This window comes from Theropithecus gelada, chromosome 13 (assembly GCF_003255815.1).
Source record: "Theropithecus gelada isolate Dixy chromosome 13, Tgel_1.0, whole genome shotgun sequence".
NCBI lineage: Eukaryota > Metazoa > Chordata > Mammalia > Primates > Cercopithecidae > Theropithecus > Theropithecus gelada.
Genome location: NC_037681.1, coordinates 62,237,836 through 62,255,713, shown reverse-complemented (window position 1 = coordinate 62,255,713; position 17,878 = coordinate 62,237,836). Strand labels below are relative to the sequence as shown.

The 17,878-nt window shown below is 42.7% G+C and overlaps 1 pseudogene; it reads right to left on the bottom strand.

The window, feature by feature from the left end:
* LOC112604488 overlaps positions 1 to 14,668 on the bottom strand; it is an 81,389-nt pseudogene extending 66,721 nt beyond the window's left edge.
* Between the last annotated feature and the right edge of the window lie 3,210 nt (positions 14,669 to 17,878).

Below are 17,878 nucleotides of genomic sequence, written 5' to 3'. Positions count from 1 at the left end.
CTATTTAAAAGTATGAAAGCTGATTTTTCCACCATCATCATGACCTGGGGCTGTACATGGGAAATATGGAGGGTGTCATTTGGGTTGGGAGGAGTCCTGGGCCCCATTATTCTTGATCCTTTTTTGGGATATCTGTCTCAAAACCCCTAGTTATCTCAGATGTTTAGTGGGCAGAGGCTGACTCTTTCTAACATTGGGCTTTCTAAGGCATGGACAATTTTTTTTCCAGTGGCCCTCCTGTTTGCTATAGGCAGACTGCTTGGGACCTGTAGTGGAATATTCTTTTTTATTGGCGGTTTGGAGGCCCAGGTGGTCTTAGACTGTGTGTCCAAGAAGGGCCCTTATTGAGGCATAGGGACTCCTTGGGTTAGAGTTGCAATTATTAAGTTGGCCTATTTTTTTTCTTTGTTGTTTTTATTTTTTTAAAACATCGATCAGCAAATACCTTGAAAGTAACTTTTACTAATTGAGACAAGGATATGTTCAAAGCCTCCTCTAATTTTTGTAACCTTTTCTCATTATCTGGGGCACTTTGACTGATACACGTTATGTTTCCTATTTTAAAATGTTTTTGTGGCTTTGTGTCAATATTTGTGTATTGTCTGAAATCCTCAAAGATTTGTTTTAACAATTCTGAGGTACCCTCATTAGGCTTCTACTTCTGAACCTTACTGAACTTTTTGCTTGCCAGAATGTAGTCTCAATAATGTTTGAACTTGGGTCCACCTCTAGGGTTTATATTTTATCCTGGGTCAGAGGTGCAAACTATAACCTGGGCAGCAGCCCTTATTGGATTACTGGGAGACTCCATGTGTGTATGGTCAGCCTTTTCTTAGCTTTATTTAAAATCATTATTTGCTGCTCTAAAGTCAATAAAGATTAAGTAAAATTTGAACATCTGTCTAGGTGGGGTTGTGGGTGACACATACAGAGGAGAATAGATTTTGTTTTCACTTTGGATCTTCTCGAAAAGTGGGCATATTATTAAGCAGGTCTGAGGTGGAGAAGAGAGAATAAATTATAAATTCCATAGGCTGGACTGTGACAGTATCAATACATTTTATAGGTACTCTTCCTAGAGGAAATTGTCCTCCTGGAGCCAGAGTGGTGCTCTGGCCAAATTGAGTTCCTTGTCAGGTGTGAGAAGGGGAGACCATTTCTGTTGTCCTGGATTGATGAACTCTTGCGGGGGTGAGGACTGTGGCTCAGGTGTCAGTAGTGCTGCTGTGGCTCCCCCATAAGATGGAGGAGGGGGAGCTCTAGGTTTATTTAATTCAACCATCATGGCATTATTATTATTTTTTTGTGACTAATCAAAACAGGTTTTTTTGGTTGTTGTTGAATCATGACTTTGTATTTTTTTCTGTATTTGTCTATTTTGTCAAAGCAACACAAAACATGATATACATGGGATTTTATCTCCCCTTCCTTTTTCTTTTTACAAAATAAATATAGCTGTAGGATGGTATTATAAGTAAGGGGACCATTTAGTGACTACCATTTTTCTGAATCTAGCAGGTATTGGGGCCAAACTGGGTTATAAGGAAAGATCATTCTTTTTTGATTCATGGGATCATAGGCAGCCCAACAGGTTGTGTAGAGGAAGTGAATTAACATTTCCCATTCCAGCTGGAGCAATATACATGTAACAAAACACAGGCACTAGTTACCCTGCTCAGCATCCAAGCATTGACCTGGCAAGGCTCCCCTATTGGCCCCATCACCTTTGATCCACTCAAGGTGGGGAGAAATGACCTCTGACTGGGAATTCAATGGGTAGTTTCTGGGCAAGATAGAAGAGTGGATGGTCACCCAGAGTTAGGCCTACTGAGTTTCTGCCAACAGCTCCTTCAGGGCTCACTGAATGTGGCTGACCAAACTAGGAGAGTTCCCTGAGCTAGGCCTGCTGAGCTTTCACCATCAGTTCTTTCAGGGATTCCTCCGACAAATACAAACACACGTAATTGAGACAAAGACAAAGGGCCTTTTAATATTAAGTTTTAGATTTCCAAAACCCAAGAGTATTATTTCCAAGCAGTGACCTTTATTTTTTTTTTCCATTTGAGAGGAGATCCCCTCATGCAAGACCCTACTTACAGCTTAGGGAGGGTCGATGAGACCTCCAAAGAGGCCTACTAATCAGGAGAAGAAAAGGGGGTGCTGGTTGCACAGAGAAAGCACACCAGAGATGTCTCCAGAGACCAGAAACTGTTTTTCTGCTACAGGCAAGGTTATGCACTGAAGGTCGACACCATCCTGCCAATAGGGCAGACCCTGGGAATGGCTCTTAGTTCAGCAGAACTAAGCAGTGGGCTCGTCTCTGGGTCTGCCCTAAAGGCAAGGGGGCCCAGGTATGTAGGCAAATGCACAGAAAGCGTGTGGTTCCTGGCTGACTTGTCACTAATTGCTACAGCCTCAAATCCATTTTGTCAAAGGATTCTGGGCAAGAGGTTTTTTTTTTTTTTTTTTTTTTTTTTTTTTTTTTTTTTTAAGATGGAGTCTTGCTCTGTTGCCCAGACAGTAGTGCAGCAATGCCATCTCAGTTCACTGCAACCTTTGCCTCCCAAGTTCAAGCAATTCTCCTGCCTCAGCCTCCTGAGTAGCTGGGACTACAGGTGCGTGCCACAACGCCTGGCTAATTTTGGTATTTTAAGTAGAGATGAAGGTTCACCACGTTGGCAAAGCTGGTCTTGAATTCCTGACCTCACGTGATCTGCCTGCTCGCCCTTGCAAAGTGCCGGGCCAGAGTTTTTAAGGGGATCATGGAGGGTAAGAGTCTGGAAAATTTGAGGTCACCGATTAGTCAGGGTAAGGAGGATGAAGTCATTATTTTTTTTTATGAGCTGGCTTTTTGCTGGGCCCTTCTGGCCAGCTGGCATGGGTAGTTTTGTGGGTATGTAGAGCCTAATGGAGAAACTCAGTGGAAAGCTTATTATCTCACAACGCCTTAGGTTTCATTTGTAGAACAATAAAAGAACAGTCTTGTGACAAGGGCTATACATCCTGGGGTAGTAAGCAGTGACGAGCCACAGGTGGGCCAAAGAGCAAACTGGCTTCATATGATAACTGTGGGTTGTGTTATAAGCCTAGTTGAAAATTATTTTTTATCCATTGATTTTATAAAATTTTCTTGGGGACAGTTTCAGAACTTTCTATCCCAGCAGAAAGGAATTTAATACGCTTCAAGGCTGTGAACTGTGCTCCTAGTATTGCCTTAAGTAGAATTTCTTCTCCTTTTTGCATGAATTGCTGTTGACACTGTTTCAGCATCTTTCTAGCTGAGGGTTTCCCATTAGAGAGTCTTGTCTCTGAGTAGAATGATACCTAAACCATCCAGGTGAAAGCTGCCTGGAATTAAGTAGAAGAAAGCCCACTAGCAACAGCCTTGTTTAAATGGTTGCTATCTTGCCTCTGCAGGAAGCAAAGCAGCATTTAAAAAATGCCACGTCAGCTAAGTTGGTGCAGTACAGAGAACTGATTATGAAAGCTTCACTATTCCATTCTGTCTCTTTAAATGAAATGATTTTCAAAACCCTAATAGTTTAGATGCCAAAGGAGTGGGAAGGAAGCCAAAGCTAAAGGTGGGGGGGGGATCACATTCCAAAAACAGGGGCTAATTTTACAACAAAAGGAAAAAATCAACTTTGAACTGCTTCAGTGGGCACAGAGGGAATATTGCAGATCTGGGCTTCAGGGCCAGCCCGCAAAACATCCAGAAGACCCTAGTCACTGAACAGGAGCCTGCCAACCAAGGTGGGTTCCAGGTCCTCTCAGCTTGCTGTAGACAACCTTCCTGAGGATTCTAGGCCCCAGATGTGCATTTAATTAGAGCATTTACTTTAGAAAACTTAATTGTAAATTCTTTCTCTGCTCCTTTGAGATGTAATTCTTGTCCCTGCTGCCAGTCAGTTTTATAAGCCGGTAATTTGCTTACAATTACTCATTTGCTCAATCTAAATGTCTTTTTCTAGGACTGATGATACCATCCCTTTGATATATAGTCATCAAGAAAGATAGTACCCCCATCTCCCAGTCTTGGTGGGAACATAGGAGACTAACTGTGATAAGTGTCAGTTAGCAAACTCAGATTAATCCCATCGCTAACCTCCTCTAAGGCCCTCCCATACATTTGCATGAATTCACCCCAGTACTCAACACCTCTCCTGCCTTTTGTTTCAGCAGTTGAGTTCATCTCTCTCCTCCTTGCAATAGTCTTGAATAAAGTCTTCCTTGCCTTTTAAACACTGGTGCAAATTCGCTTTGACTCTGCTCAATCTAAGTCCTTTTTTTGGGATCTGGAACCAAGACACCTCTGTGGAGCCACCTTTTCTCCCCAGATGGAACTTCCCTGGGAGATGCCCCACCAGCTTCTCTTGTAGGCTGAAAGAACCCACTTCCCGCTTCTGTTCCCTCCTTCTTCCATCTGTTTCCCTGGAAATGCTCATACCAGCGCTTCCTTAGGAGAGATGACTCAGGGAAAGTGAGGGAAAGAGCCATTCCACCCCATCTCTTGCTTTTCCTTGGGTCTGATCTCTATTTCCATAAGATTCTTTCCATTTTGTATTTTTCTTTTAAATATATATTTTTAGTTCTTGGGCAGGGAATAAATTAGGAATGCTATGCATAGATGAGGGGGAGAGATTTCTTGAGCAGATATCTTGGAATCCTTTGAGTAAGTGGCTGAATGGCTTTACTTTGAGAAATGTATGGTTCACTGGGTGGAGAAGATCCCACTAAGCATGGTGCTGAAGAGCTTGGGCTCTGGAGTCTGTCTGTATGGGCTGATTCTTACCTCTACTGCTTAGTGTGTGACATTGGGTGAGTTGCCTAAGTCTCTCCCTGGGCCTCAGCTTCCTCACCTATAAAGTCAGGGCTAAGAATAATAGTACTCATATCATAGGGTTGTTGGGAGGATTATAGGCTTATATGCAAAATGCTTAGTACAGTGGCTAGCATGGGTTAAGCATTCAATAAATTCTTAGACATATTCATCATTATAATAAGCACTTTTTTTCCCCTGGAAGGATACACAAGCACTTGCTAACAAGGTAACCTTTGGGAAGAAATAGAATAGGGAGGGAGATTTTTCTTTTTGATTTTTTACTTACTTGTACTGTTTCAACTTTTTAACCATCTACTTTTAAGATTTCAAATAACATTTCTCCTCTCTGGTAATTAAGGGAAACAACCTTAATTAAGAGCAGAGGAGAGAATTCTTATCTAGAAATAATGCTTCAAAAATCAGTGCTATTTCATACTTAAGATTTAGTTTTGAAGAACCCATTTTAAATAATAGAAAACTAACCTCTGAGACAATTACATAATCCCTTCTTCTAAGACTTTTTGATTTGATTGACTTAAATGCAGAGTGGCACCATGGGCTATTTCTGGGTGGAGGAAAAAATTGTATTGTTTTAAACCTGGTAAGAAAGGATGAGATTTGCTTTTGTTTAGAAAAATTTGCTATTAGCTTTTTCAGGAATGAGAGAGTGTTCCTGCTCACCCTGCCTCCTTGCCCCTGCTGGTGTAGTGGAGACAAGAATGATTTCTCTTTAAAAGGAGCTGGCAGCCATTTTAGATTCCCATGGGCAGTTCAGAAGTGAGGGATAAGGAACTCAGAGATGGGAAGGGTAAGAAAGTTGACCAGGGGTGAGGTTCTGGTTGGAAGGGGTAAGGGGGTCTTTAGAACAAAGGGGTCTCAGATTTGATTTTAAATGATCTGCTGGGTAGTAATATCCCTTTATTGTCATTGTTCCAGGTAACTACCCTCATGTAAGGGTTTTGGGGGAAATGAAGGAAAGGTACTAGGGGAGTATTGACTTGAGTAAGATAATTACTTAGGGGAAGGAGGAAATCAAATCTACAAGTGTCAAGGGAAAAATGCAACCTCTGAGAGGTACCAGTGATACTGAGTTTCCTCTGTGTCGGGGGTGGGAGACTGAATCCATTTCCTTTTAAATATTGTTGTAGAGACTTCTAATTGCCCCCCTTTCCCAATGTCTATTCTTCCTTTTAATAGAACCCACGCCCCGCCCAGTTCCTCCAGTTAGCCATAACTATGCTGTTGGAGACTGCATTTGCCTTGCAGCTGGTTGTGTCGTTTTGACCACGCATCTTGCCAAGGGAGAGTGAACAGAATGGGCAACGTTTGCAATTTCCCTTTTACTTCCTTGAAAGGAAATGATTTCTCTTTCATTTCTTCTTTCCTACCTTTCCATGATCTAGAACATGGAAATGGTGGTAAGTCCATTTTGACTACTTGGGTAAGGACAGTACTTAGAAGGCTTGTTAAAGCATAGATGGCTGGGCCTCCAGAATTTCTGATTCAGTAAGTCTGAGGTAGAATCCCAGAAATGTGCATATTTAACTAGTTCTTGAGTGCTGCTGGTTCTGCTGGTTCAGGGACCACGGGAGATGGCAGAACAACAAAGCAGAAGGAGCCTGAGTCCCTGGATGCTCCTGTGGAGCCGAGCTAGCTAACCTCTTGTGTCACCTCCAGACTGTTACCATAAAGGTGGAATAAATGTCTATTTATTTTGAGCTATGGTGTTTGTGTGTCTCTCTGTTTTAGAGCTGAACCTGTCTCTTAATGCAAATATTACAGGTAAGGGTTACACAGCAAGGCTGTAGGATGTGGGGAGTCACATGTGGCTGGCTTTTAGGTTCAACATGGGTGAATTTATTTGGAAAAACAATAAAACAAAGGCAATTGCTTGTTTAGTAATGACTTCTTTTTTGGGTTATCACAGGTAGGCAGTGGACTGAAAACATTCTTTCCACACTTGCACCAGTACTTGTTTTCTTGCCTTGGGAAAAATCGAAAAATTTGCATGTTCTTGTGTTCTCATTTGTTAAGTGATGCATGTGATTTTAGTGTTGTTGTCCAGAGAGGGGTACTTTGGGCATTGTCTTAGAAATTATTGTAAATTTAAACATTTCCTGAATGTTTCCTAGATACCAGATACTGTGTGCTCTACATGCATTATATCATTAATTCTCTCAACAGCCCTGTGAAGAAGTGTTACTATTATTTCTATTTTATAAATGAAGAAACTGAGATTTGGAGGAAACAGACAGGTCAAGATTCCATTCCAGGCCTGCCCATGGCCTGAACTACTTGGCAATATTCTGTCCTTCTGGCGAATGACCTGTTTGCAAGATCATTTTCAGACTCAGTGCATTGGGCCTACATTTGTTAACAACAGGATTTGGCTATTCTGTTTTGCATTGCTATAAAGGAATACCTGAGACTGGGTAATTTATGAAGAAAAGAGGTTTATTTGGCTCATGGTTCTTCAGACTGTACAAGCATAACACCAGTATCTGGGTTCTGGTGAGGCCTCAGGAAGCTTTTAGTCATGGTAGAGGGGAAGGAGAGCTGGAGCGTCACATGGCAATAGAGGGAACAAGAGACGCCAGGCTCTTTTTAACAATTAGATCTCACATGAACTCACAGAGGGAGAACTCGATTATTATTGTGGGGAGGGCACCAAGCCATTCATGAGGGATCTGCCCTCATGACCCCAACACCTATCTCTAGGGCCTGTCTCCATCATTGGGGATCACATTTCAACGTGAGATTTGGATGCTATATACATATGTGAGATTTGGATGCTACATACATGCTATATCAGTGTGTATGTTCAAATGCAAATATTTTTTCCCCTGAGCAGTCAGCCTGACATTGCACAATCTAGCCTGCAGTGCTTAGGCTCTAGAACCTGATGTAGGAACTGTTAGTTGGAAATAAGCAAAGGGCATGAAGTTTAAAGGGGAACAAATGGCTTTGGGTTGCCTGGATTTAAGGCTGTGAAAATTTACTACCCTATGAGAATACTGGATTCCATTACAGTGTTGGATTTAGTTAGTAATCACCTGTCTATGGGGGAAACAATGAGGAAGCCCATCTGGCAGGTTTTAAGCAGCAGCCATGGTAATTTTCCAAGTTATCTGCCTCAGGAGCAATGTTAACCCCAACAAAGGCCAGTGTGAGAGGAAGCATTAATCCTCATCACAACAAATCCATATATCTCTACAACAACCCCTCTTGGTTCTTGGCTTCTGGCTGCTTCTGAGAATCAATTTTCTCTTCAGACTCCTGTTGTTTTCTTCAAGATTTACATGTTCTGTTTCCCATTCTCTCCTCTCATCTACTTGTATCATAATAGAACAAATTTTGAATTAATTCACAATTCATTAATCCTGTTTTTACTTTGATGGGATTATTAGGATCAAGTAATGCCAACAGCAGAGTATATTTTGAGTTCTGCACAGTCCCTGGGAATGGCCTCGTTTTTAAATGAATTCAAAGCTGTGTGAGCCACTGTTCCTAAATGTGCTTGTTTGTCATTTTAAATAAACTGGAGGTCCATAGCACCCTGATTTTGGCTTGAGTCTATTATATATATTTCAAGGCTTTAGGTTGGGGAATCATAGGATCATAAACTTTTTTCATAAAGGGCCAGATAGTAAATATGTTTGGTTTGTGGACCATATGGTTTCCACTGCAACTTCTTCTTCTTTTTTTTTTTTTTTATTTTGAGATGGAGTTTCACTCTTGTTGCCCAGGCTGGAGTGCAATGGCATGACCTCGGCTCACTGCAACCTCTGCCTCCCGGGTTCAAGCGATTCTCCTGCCTCAGACTCCCAAGTAGGTGAGATTACAGGCACGCGCCACCACGCCTGGCTAATTTTGTATTTTTAGTAGAGATGAGGTTTCTCCATGTTGGTCAGGCTAATATTGAACTCCGGACCTCAGGTGATCCACCCATTTCGGCCTCCCAAAGTGCTGGGATTAGAGGTGTGAGCCACCATGCCCAGCCCATTGCAACTTCTTAACTTTGCTGTTGTAATAGAAAAGCAGTCATAGACAATAGTAAATGAGCATGGCTGTGCTCCAGTAAAACTTTATTTGCAAAATAGATAGTGGCTGAATTTGGGCTGTGGGCTACAGTTTGCATGCTCCTTTTTAGACACAAATATAACAATTTATTCAAGTTAAAATTTACGAGGGCCTAAAGCTGCTGGGGAAAAATTGGGGGAGAAAGTAGCTGATGCCATGGTTTATAGAACCAACGTGCAAAGCTATCTTGACATTCTGGCCTCTGCTCAAGACCCCAAGATTAAATACAGTAGGGATAAATAGATGATTATGCATTTTTGGTTCAAAATATGGCCGGTGAGTACACAGGGTGGGGGTTAACTTGCTGGGAGGGAATTTGCATGATAAAAACCTGAGATCTTACTTTGTCTTAAAGCTTAAGAGTCTGAGAGGCTTTGCCTACTAAAGAGATAGCCCATCTTGGGCTGCATCGCAGGTCGAATGGTTGTAGATCAGAGATGCAATAACCCTGCTGGGTCCTTTGCTGGCTCAGACAACAGCTGGAGTGTGGTGTACAATGCAGATACCTCATTTTGAGAGTCCTTTGACAAATTCAAGTTTATCTAAAGGAGGGGGACCACAGTGGTGAGGGGCCAGGAGACCACAATCTATGAGAAATAGTGAATGGCACTGGGTACATTTAGCTAGGGAAGAGAGGCCCAAAATGAGAAGTTGTCATTATCATCATGTGTCTGGATTTTTGTCATGAAAGGGAATGGAATTCCTGTGTGGACCAAGGCCATGGGCCCTTGCACACAGCAGCTGCATAATTAGTACCTGACTGAACAGTGTGCAGAGAGATTACAAGGAGAGAGAGGCTTGGGGTAAGGATAAACTTTCTCAGTGAGAGCTGTCCATTAACGGAATGGTTGTGCTCATTATTTATCACTGGGATAGTGCTGGGCGTCAAAGAGGCAGTGAGATGCAACAACAGTTCCCTTTGTATAGTAGAGAAACCACATTTTTGACATTATAACAAAATAGTTTTTAAATGAAGATAAAAAGAGTGAGACCAGATGGGTTATTTTGATTGTTGGTAAAATCCAATAAAAATATTCTCTATAGTGTACAATGTCTTCGGCTGGGCAGGCATTCAAGTATCAAGGGGGATAATGAACACAATTTTCAACAAATCGCTTGTATCATTCAATAGAGAAGAGGGAGATAATGTAAGTGCTTGTAAGTTTGTCAGGTGGTCAATACCACCTGGATCTTTTCACCAAGGTCTTTGAAGGATGGTGAATGATTGAGAAATGTATCAGAGAGTGATTTTTAACTTTATTAGGAGCTCTGCAAGAATAGTGAAGTTCTTCTTTGTTATAGAACAAATTGTCTCTCTATTCTCCAGGCTCTGTTATCCTCTGGGTCAAACCATGAACATTTGCTGTGTGTTTGGAATAAGTCTAAGAATTATATATATATTGGTTAATTTATTCCTCTACAGCAGTGATTTTAAACTATGGATGACTTTCTCCCCTCCCACAGGGGGCATCTAGCAATATCTGGAGACATTTTTAATTGTTATAAGTGAGGTGGGGGAATACTACAGGAATTTAGTGGGTGGAGGCTAGGGATGCTGTTAAACATCCTAAAATGCACAGGGCAGCCCTCCACAGCAAAGAATTATCCGGCCCCAAAGTTGATAATGCTGAGCTTGTGAAATCCTGCTGTATAGAATAGTAGGCACTATTGTTATACTCATTTTACAGATGGGGAATCTGAGAAGTTAAATAACTGACCAAAGGTCCTCCATAGCCAGAAAATTAGATAAGCATTTTACTGTCTTGTGCTTTATTTAGCAATGTAAATAATATACCCTAGGAAGTACTGTGTGTGAAGGTTATATCTACCTCTTGGAACTAGCACAAAAATGGACTTCTATTTTTATTTTTGAATTTATACTTAATAAATACTAAAATACCTAGCAAGCAATGCAGCTCTCTCTAGATAAGTTTGTTAATGGAGTCAAATCAAGGTGTGGTGACGTTCTGAAGGCCTGGGAAAAAGAGGCCATGGGCTCACTGTGCCTCTTTCCTAATTTAATTTCTTTCAGCTAATCTGTTTGCTTGCCTTTTTGACCATTTTCTTGCTAACTGCACTGTTGTATCAGGGAAGGAATATCAAGTAAATCAGTCCGATTTGCTGGCGCCTGCTGTCAGACTGGTGGAGAGGACTGAAAAATTTCTTAGGAGAATAGTCTATTGTAAGCACTAAAAAAATCAGATTATTTTCTACCTTAGCTGGAAAAGGTAATTTTGTGAGTGTCAACTTCAGGGTTGAGTACTCTTTCCCAAGTATTTATTCTGTAAGTCATGAAGTAATCACCTTGAACCTACATCTTTGAGTAACACTTGGGAAGTTTCTGCAGAGCCTTTGATGGTCATAAAATGAGATGAGTCTTTATGGTGCAGAGTGAGGCTATCTGGGTGTGTGGCCTGATAGGAGAGGCCCCTTGCAAATTTCCTCTCTGCCCCCATTCCCCACCCCGTCTGCTAAGATGTAAACTCAACCTCAGACAGAAAGATGAGCTCTGAAGTCTCATTTATTACTGAGGTTCAACGTTACTAAAATAACCACAAAGAAATGAGATGCCTTCTTCAGATTGCTGAAGAAGTAAGTGAATTGATCTGTGACTTAGAGGTATCTCCTCCAGTTAATCATTGCTGACACTTTGCTGCCTGAAATCCCTATAAATCACAATGGAACTAGAAAGAGAAATGATATAGGCAACACGATGGGAAGTGGAAATAGGCTGCATATTTCTACATGGGGTTGCTGAAATGGGAGCCCTGAGTTTTTAAGATGCAGCACCTGCACATGGAAGGCAGGGAATGACACTTGTGTCTGAATCATTTGGTTAGCAAAGCTGGCCTTGCTTGACTGATGGCCGTTTGATGGATTCTGCCCTTTCCCCATCTGCTTCACCAGTTCGTTGCCAGTAGAGAAACATGCTTACTTAGAACCATGTTCCTATCTCACATGATTTTTTTAAAATTATACTTTAAGTTCTAGGGTTCTTGTGCACAACATGCAGGTTTGTTACATATGTATACACGTGCCATATTGGTGTGCTGCACCGGCTAACTCATCATTTACATTAGGTATATCCCCTAATGCTATCCCTCCCCCCACCCCATGACAGGCCCCGGTGTGTGATGTTCCCCACCCTGTGTCCAAGTGTTCTCATTGTTCAATTCCCACCTATGAGTGAGAATATCACATGATGTTTTGATAAACCACAAGACCTTTGAACCAGCTGAAGGTGACTGGAGAAGGCGTTTCTTCTCCATTCTGGCCTGCATCAGTGTCCCTTGGTAAGCTGGTTCCACTGTAATAAGACTAAGACAGAGATCTTCTTTCCTGACCAGATGGGGGACAGCAAGGGAAGCTCTGATCTTCAACTGAGAAGGGTCCCTGGCATGCTGTGTCTACTGCCACAGTCATGGCTCTGGAAAATTAAAAAAGACAATTGTGCTCATTGATGAGACCTCTCATCCCTCTTTTGGAGGGATATCCTCTTTCATCATGACTCTTCTTAAAGGCATGAAACCCTCCTTCCTTTGGATAAGGCATTATTTAGTGTCCTTGAAGTATAACCTTTATTCTCACATCCCCAATAATTGAAGAGTTGATGTGTTTGGGACTTGTGATCCCTTTGGAACCAGACCCTGGGGGGCAGTCTCTGTGCTCTGTGGCAGTCATCCTGAATATCTACTCTCTGTGCATGTCCAGTGATTTGGTCTCCTTCCTCGTGGCCAACACTTTGACTCTGTTACTGCTATGTAATACACATCATTTGGGGAGGTGAGAGATTTAAGATGAATCACTAGCAGCAAAATCCCAGTGATAAATGATAAGGATGGTGCCAAGGGAAATGCAAAAGAATCAACAGACTTGGTGATTTCACAGCATTCAGTCATGTGGGGGACTGGAGTTCTACGCAGGTAAACTAAGGAGAAACCTAAGTGCATATACAGGGAAAGAAGAGAAAATAATTAAAGGAATAGTGGGAAGAGGAAACACGAATGAAGGAGATTTTTTGCGGTCTGGTGGGGAAGGTGATTGATTCTGTTCTTAAACAGTTCTAGAATAGGTGAGCTGGTAGTGAAAGGAGGACATTTTTTTGGTTAATGTTCAGCATGAAATGGGAAATCTCAGAAGGCACTGAGATTCAAAGTGAGTTTAGCACTAGTGAGGCAGATTTGGGTCTCTGGTGTTGACCTGGTAATAGACTCAAAGAAGTTGGTATGATTGCACAGAGAAGGATGTGCATAAAAAGAAAAGAGACTTGCAGCCCACATCTGAAATCTTTATATTTAAGAGCTAACAGGAAAAAGATGCACAGGCAATGACGATTGAAAAGGAACAGTAGAAAAAGCAGGAGCAGAGGACACAGAAAAAAAAAAAGTTTAAGGAGAGGATAACTACATTAAATGTTGCAGAAAGGTCAAATTGGAAAAGGACTGAGATGAGGCCCTAGGATTTAGCACTTAGAGACATTTGAGAAAGTATTTTTAGTAAAATATTGGAGATGGAAGTCTGATTCTAGGGAGTTAAGAGGTGTATGAGTGATGTAGAACCGTGGGTGGTGAGTGTGATTTGCATATGAGCTTGGTGGATGGAAGCAGAGTTGTTGATGTGGGGACAAGGGTGAGGACGAATGGAAAGGGCGTCTTACCCTAAGGCATAAAGGGAGGTGTTAAACCTGCAGGAGAACGAGAGGAGAATGGTTAAGGTGATAAAATCTAGGAGGCATACAACATGGGATCAAAAGTTTACTGTTAATATGGGAAAAGGGTTGGGGTTCTTCCTTTTTGCACACTGAGGGAGTCCAGGGAACCAGATGAAGCAATGAAGTTACTTTGAAATGAAGGAAACAGGAGGCGAAGGAGAGAACATTAAGTTTTTCAGTGAAGGAGGAGGCTCAGAAAGAAGTGGATAGGTTATTTGGGGATCAGAGAAAAGTAAAATAGATTGAAATTGCTGCCATATGGTGCGGGATAGATAGTTAATAAGGATGAAGAAAAGGATTAGTGAGCAGTGATGTTGAATGGCGTAGATTTATAATGGGAACTGGTCAGTAGACGATAATAATTTTCAACAGCTTGGGAACAGGAGAGGATAAAATGGATTGAATTTAGCTGGAGCTGGGAATTGGCAAAATTAAAATGATTAAAGGCTGGGATTAGATCTGGGAGGTTGACTTCAAGGTGTTTCTAGTGTCCCTATTTGACCATAAGGCTCCCCTTAATGGGTAACTATAGCCTTGAGTGCCACAGGACAAACGACCTCACTAGCTTTCTTTTACCAGAGAGCCTCTCAGAGGAGGGGTTTTCTGGTAGGGTAACTTTCAAAAGTGAGTTTTAATAGGAAGGAATGAGGAAAAATGGGAAATACAACTAAGAGGATTAGGGCAGTCATGACATTTAGAGACAATGAGGACCCTGGGAGAATAGAAGTCTCCCAGAGGGCAGGGTAGCTCCTTGGGCCCTGATCTATTTCAATAATTGCATCATTTAATTCTTTCTCTAAGGCCACAGAATAAGCACAGAAAGCTTAGACATGTGCCCAGTGAATAAAACGAGCTGGGATTCAAGTTGAGGTTTGTGAGGCGCTGAACTGCAGGAGCCAGTCTCTACCCTATATCCCCAACTTCCTCAGCTGTAGAAGGCACTGGGAAGGAAAGTGGCTGGTTGGCGTCATCCCTGGGTTCCCAGCTCTCCGGAGGGGCACAGTGTGAATAGTACCCAGGGAGGCGATGATTCCTGGTGTGGCGTAATTCCTCATGGCTCCGTTCTGGGAAGAATGCTTCATTATTTGACCTTTCAGTTCTCTACACTTAAGTCTGGAAATTTGTATTTAAACTGAAGTTTGAAATATTCTGAATTATCTCTTGCCGGCTGAATTCTACCATCCATTTCCCTCTTGGTGGAAGCAGAATGGGCTAGAATTTAGGCGAGAGAAGCATGAGTCATTCGCTCACCTTCCTGGGGAAATCTCTTGACAGGAGGCAAAAATGCATCCTGTCGCTGGCAGTGAGAAAGGCCCTCAGAGAGGGAAATATGATGGCGGCTGACAATGTGTGAACTGAAGCTCCCAAAAAAGGATGCATCCCCAGGGACCATGTGAGCCGAAGAAAGCTGCGAGTTTAAGTAGTGTGGGGAGGCAAAGCCTGGAACCAAAAGCAGGCCCAAAGGCTACAGCTAGAGGCTCACGTGCTTAGGAAATTAAAACAGCCCCCTGCCCCAGGAGCTAAACTACTCCTCAGCAAAGCAACCTTTTAGAAGAAAAACAGCCGGCCTCTTTCCATTTCAGAGCTCTATTTTGTTCATAGCTGGGAATGAGGGCAAATGATCTGAAGAAAAGACTTCCAGGAGCCACGTTTGGTTAGTTTTTAAGTTCACTGTGGTGGTAAGGCAGCCTCTAAAGTGGCCCCCAATGATCTCCACCCACTAGTATTTGCATCCATTGCAATCCACTCTTCACCTTGCACCAGCCTTGAATGTGGGCTAGACCCAGTCATTTGATTCAATAAATAGAATGGGGTGAAGGGGATATCACTTCCAAGATGAAGTTGCAAAAAGACTGTGACTTCTGTCTTGCTTGCTCTTTCCCTCTCACTTACTTTCTCTGATGGTATCAGCTGCCATGTTGTGAGCTGCCCTATGGAGGTCCACATGGGAAGGAACTGAGAGAAGCCTCCGGTCAACAGCCAGTGAAGGACTGAGGAACTGAGAACAACAATCCTCAAAGATCTGAATGCTGCAACCACACGAGCTTAGAAGGGAATCCTGCCCAGTTGAGCCTTTCCACGATTACATCCCTAGTTGATCCTGACTGCAGCATTGTGAACTCTAAGAGGACCCATCTAGCTGGGTGCGGTGGCTCACACCTGTAATCCCAGCACTTTGGGAGGCCAAGGTGGGTGGATCACAAGGTCAGGAATTCAAGACTAGCCTGGCCAAGATGGTGAAACCCCGTCTCTACTAAAAATACAACAATTAGCTGGACACAATGGCAGGAGGCTGTAATCCCAGCTACTCAGGAGGCTGAGGCAGGAGAATCCCTTGAACTAGGGCAGCAGAGGTTGCAGTGAGCTTAGATCGAGCCCCGGCACTCCAGCCTGGGCAACAGAGTGAGACTCCGTCTCAAAAAAAAAAAAAAAAAAAAAAAAAAGAAAAGAACCCATCTAAGTAGCACCCTGATTCCTGACCCTCAGAATATGTGAGATAGAAAAAAATGTGTGTTTAAGATGTTAAGTTTTGGACCAGGCATGGTGGCTCATGCCTGTAATCCCAGTGTTGTGGGAATATTGCTTGAGGCCAGGAATTCAAGACCAGTCTGGGAAACATAGTAAGATCCTATCTCTACACAAAATTAAAAAATTAGCCTGATGCAGTGGCACACACCTGTAGTTTGAGCTACTGGGGAGGCTGAGGTGGAAGGATGCTTGATCCTAGGAGTTTGAGGGTGCAATGAGCTGTGATTGGACCACTGCATTTCAGCCTGGGCAACTGATACCCTGTTTCTTTTCTTTTTTTCTTTTTCTTTTTTTTGAGATGGAGTCTCGCTTTTGTCACCCAGGCTGGAGTGCAGTGGCGCGATCTCGCCTCACTGCAACCTCCACCTCCCAGGTTCAAGTGATTCTCCTGCCTCAGCCTCCTGAGTAGCTGGGATTACAGGCACCTGCCACCATGCCCAGCTAATTTTTGTATTTTTAGTAGAGACGGGGTTTCACCACGTTAGCCAGGCTGGTCTCGAACTCCTGACTTCAGGTGATCCACCCACCTCAGCCTCCCAAAGTGCTGGAATTGCAGGTGTGAGTCACTGTGCCTGGCCATGAGATCCTATCTCTTTAAAAAAAAGATGTGTTTTGGGGCAATTTACTGCATAAAAATAGATAACTAATGCAACTATACTAATTTCCACATCACCATTCCATACTCCTTTGGAGTAAAAGAGGCTTTTCCTTGAAAGACCCCTGTAACATTGGGGAGTTACAGACAGCTGCTCCTGGACAATATGATGTTGCTACTCCTGTGTATGTAACACCCCAATGCCTCCTTGTCAAGAATGTTGATGACCTCTGGAAAGAGAACTGAAGAAGTCAATGTTTCAGTGTCTTGATGGTGCCTATTAAACTGCCTGGGCCCCTACGTGTAAAAGGCTGTGAGAATTCCCTGTTTTGTGGTTTTTAGAACCCACTGAGGAAATGGGCAGGTTAGTTAGTGGTGAAAAGATCAAGTTTTAGGCCAGGGTAAAGTAGAGGCAAGCCCTGGTCAATAGGGTACTCTTTATAGCGATCTGCCACTCTGTTTCAGATGGAGGGGCAACTCCTTCCATTCCAGACAATGTCTTTTGCTGTTCATGTCCTTACTATAGTAAACTGTGCTCAGTTTTTTGAGGTGTTAGCCATATTGCTTTTCAGTAGCCCTAGATCCTGACCAAGTGTTTTCTGACACCAGCCTTTAAGTTAACTCCCTCCCACCCCACCTTTTTTTTTTTTTTTTTTTTTTTTTTTAAGACAGAATCTCACTCTGTCATCCAGGCTGGAGTGTGGTGGTGTGATCTCAGCTCACTACAACCTCTGCCTCCTGGGTTCAACCAATTCTTGTGCCTCAGCCTCCTGAATAGCTGGGATTACAGACATGCACCACCACACCCAATTAATTTTTGTATTTTTAGTAGGGACGGGGTTTTGCCGTGTTGGCCAGGTAGTCTTGAACTCCTAGCCTCATGCGATCCACTTGCCTCAGCCTCCCAAAGTGCTGGGATTACAGGCATGAACCACCGCACTGGGCCTAAGGTGACTTCACTTTTTAATTGCTTTTTACACTGACAGTTTTCCTTAAAATTCTTAATTTTATCTCTATCCTGACTCCAGCTACCACTATCATAGCGGTACAAGAGAAACAAAGGCAGGAATTGGCCTTAAAAGCATAGGGAGAAAGGGCTTAATGTTTTTCTCTCTCAAGGCTGATGTCCTATCCTTTCATT